Raw genomic sequence first — 3,612 nt, forward strand, 5'->3', positions numbered from 1 at the left:
AACTTACTGAAGGTGAACATGGTATATGTATGCCAAATTCTAATTTGCTAAACATATCATGCACAAGTATGAAAATGTCTACTAAGAAAATTCTTAATAACCTACTGTTATGTTTAAAGTTATAATGCAATATAACGAACGATATCTGGCACAAGCTAGGGGTATACTAATTTGAGATAGCACAAACATGGTTATCATAGAAATATCTTGTTCTGGCGATGAAAAAGATAATAGAGTTGTTGAACCAAAAAGAGTGGAAAAGAGATGTTTGGTGTCGACTTTGACTCCTTGAATTGACGGAGTGCACAATACAAGACCTCTTGACAATAAAGACCTTCCCTAGCTAACTCCTTGACCACAGGTATGTCAACTGTCTAGTACTATAAATTTTCCGAAGAAAAAAATCTACACGTACCTATGGATGTCAACTGTATAGTACTATAATTTTTCACTAATGCATTTTCAATGTATCGGGTATGTAAAAAAGAAAAGAATTAGGGATACAGATGTACTATATACTAGTGTTTGCTAATAGCAGGCCCCATGGAGGATTTGTGGCTGATCCAAGGAACAAGCAGCATGCATGCGATGCATGGGTCACTATGAAGCTGAGATCCTTAGAGGAACTCTAGCAGATATCGCAAAAACACGTCCTGCAAAAGTAGTATACGGCTCGCACTAAAACATATTTTATGGTACCGCGCGGTTTCGGACGGAACAGATCCCGTGAAAAATGTTTCAGGTCAGATATGAAGCCTACTAGTTAGTAGTTGAATTTACAACAACGTCCCTACACAATAGCACAACACACCCTAAAATCAAAAGCTAGATTACAATAGGGTCCCTGACGACCCCAACGAAGCAACTAGCAGTAAGCATGATAGGAACGGGGGCGCGGCGTCCCGAGGCTCGTGCTCAAACTGCGCCCTATTGTAGTAGTTGTCGAGCGGTAGTGTGCTGCCTACGCCTACATGTATGGAAGAAGGAAATCCCGGCAAGGTCGACGAATGGATACTGTTGATTCTGGATGTGGCCAAGCGCCGACGAATCCGCTTAAGCGAGGGGAGGCTGCGCTACGCTAGGTGACTCTAGGTGGGCCACTTCTTCTTAGCTCTTATGCCCTTGACGACGAGAAGGGCAGGTCCAGAAACTAATGACTATTGATTCTGGACCTGTTGCTGCTCGTGCGCATGCCCGACCTGCTGCTTTGCCGAGAAAGAGAGATCTGACAATGATAATTTATTTACAATTAAATTTGATGCCGATGAATACCCCAAACACTTTGATATTCTTGGATTACATCCTTATAAGGAAGTTGTCTATTTGACTACTACATTCAAAGTGGTGGGCTATCATTTGAATACCTCAAAAGCAACTCACGCCCAAGCCCAAAAAGTAACTACTATGGCCATTCAAATGGCACATATTAGGCATCCGACGTGAGCGAGGGGAGGTTACGCTACCCTAGGCGACTCTGGACGGGCCATTTCTTCTTAGCTCTTATGCGCTTGACAACGAGAAGGGCAAGTCCAGAAACTAATAACTGTTTATTCTGGACCTGTTGCCGCTCGCGCCCGCGCCCGAGGCGGGCGCTACTGCGGATGTGGCCGAGCTCTTGCTGCTTGCACCCGAGCTGATGTGGACGCTGCCGATTCCGGTATATATCCCGCTTTCCCTCTATCCGCCTCCGCCGTGATTCCTCTACTCCGGCGTGAACTGCGGGAATGATGCAAGGAGCAGGTGCGCCGCCGTGGCACGTGGTCCCACAGCGCCGGCGTGCAGCAACTTCCGTCGCCTCGGGCGGATATTCGATTCAGGCCATCCAGCGTCTCTGGGAGGCCGAGCACGCCTGGTGGGAAGCGAAGGAGGCGGACGCCGCCGGTGATGAGGCTGCAGTGGCACGGGCCCCGGGGTTGTTCGAGGAGTACCAGCTCGCCCAGGTACTCTCGAGCACCCTCATGGAGTACCACCTCCACGGCCCCAGTTCCCGTGGCGGCGACGGTGATGGCGGCCCCAGCTCCCCTGCGGCGACGGTGATGGCGACTCCGGCTCCGGTGCGGACGAATAGAACCGCACGTTTTAAGTATGAACTAGTTAGTTATTTGAGTATGAACTAGTTTAATTTCTGTTTGAACTATGTTTAATTAAGCTTGTAAGAATTATGTTCTATGTGGAACTCCGGTGATGTTTGATGGCACGAACTACTAGTTTCGAAATCGAGTAGAACTCTGGTGATGTTTAACTAAACTCAAAATCTATATCATTTTAGTGTTTTGGTTACCACTCGAAATTTGGAGTTACCGCATGGTTATCAAGTTGGGACGTCAGGGTTCGAACTCGAGAACCACCAAGGCACTGAGGACATAAGCCTATGACTAACAACCACTACGCTATGAGCTCACTCTTGTTAAAAGCTAGTGCCTTAACTATTTTACTTGTTCAAAATATTTGAATTTGAATTACAGTTGAAAATTCCAAACGGTATTTGTTCGGTATTACGTGGTAACCATGGTAACCGCATTTTTCGCCCCACTCCCCCCTCCAAATAATTTTTTGATACTCGGTAACCAAAACCTTGCATCAGCGAAGGATATTTTTGCATTTTTTGTCCTTTTGTTTATCGATTTTTCTTAACACAATACAAAGCATATGCCCATCCACACATACATATAATTACCTTCATGAATGTACCCACGCATACCCTACCTTTGAGATACTTAGCCAGAGCAACATCTTAAGATTGATGAAGACTTGATCCCAGATGGGCTAGTCTAGAACAAAAAACTTAACCGTCTGAGTTATGCTTACTTCACCCATTCATTAATCGATTGACAACTCAATTGATACCAATTGAGATTTGACTAAACACTCGATTGAAAATCTAACATGTGGCCTAAAAAATGACTCGCAGTTAACAACCTTTTAACAAAATTCTGCGCAATATGTTTTCTCGCCAAAACACTAACCGGTGAACTGGTCCGTACGCACTCAATGGTTCCTTGGTTTCCACGTAAGCGAATGTCCGACGGTCGTTGCGGTGCGGCACCATACTAATGTTGGCAACCACTATCCCCCGATTCCTGTCGCTGATATCCACCATGCCGTGCTTCACCATTCTTGTGTCCTCGTCGATCGGTGTGTGCCTATACAAGACACGATCTCGTTCATACAACGACCACTCCCATGTGAGGATCTGCTCGTCGTGGACGAGGAGCGGCCACGTGAGACGTCGCATCTTTGTTCTCGACGGCTCCCGCGGCCGGTGCCGTGGCGTTCTCATCTGGATGATGTACCAGCGGCTCCACCTGATCTGCCCCGCCGTACGACCCTGCATTAGCCAGACCTCCGTCGTCTCCATTGACGGTGAGACATTGCTAAAGACGATGGCCAGCCTCCCGTGCACCTCTCCTAGGTGCCAGCTGTTAAACGGGAGAGAGAGGGATTGGTAGAATAGTTCATTGTATTGCTTGAGCCTCATGGGCATATATATAGGAGTACATGATCATCTTGGAGTACAAGGCAAGCCAGAATAATTCCTAGTCTAACCTATATTTTCTAATACAATCACGTTACTCAACACCCCCCGCAGTCACAACGGTAGCGACGCAGACG

This window comes from Triticum dicoccoides, chromosome 6B, assembly GCF_002162155.2.
Source record: "Triticum dicoccoides isolate Atlit2015 ecotype Zavitan chromosome 6B, WEW_v2.0, whole genome shotgun sequence".
Lineage (NCBI taxonomy): Eukaryota > Viridiplantae > Streptophyta > Magnoliopsida > Poales > Poaceae > Triticum > Triticum dicoccoides.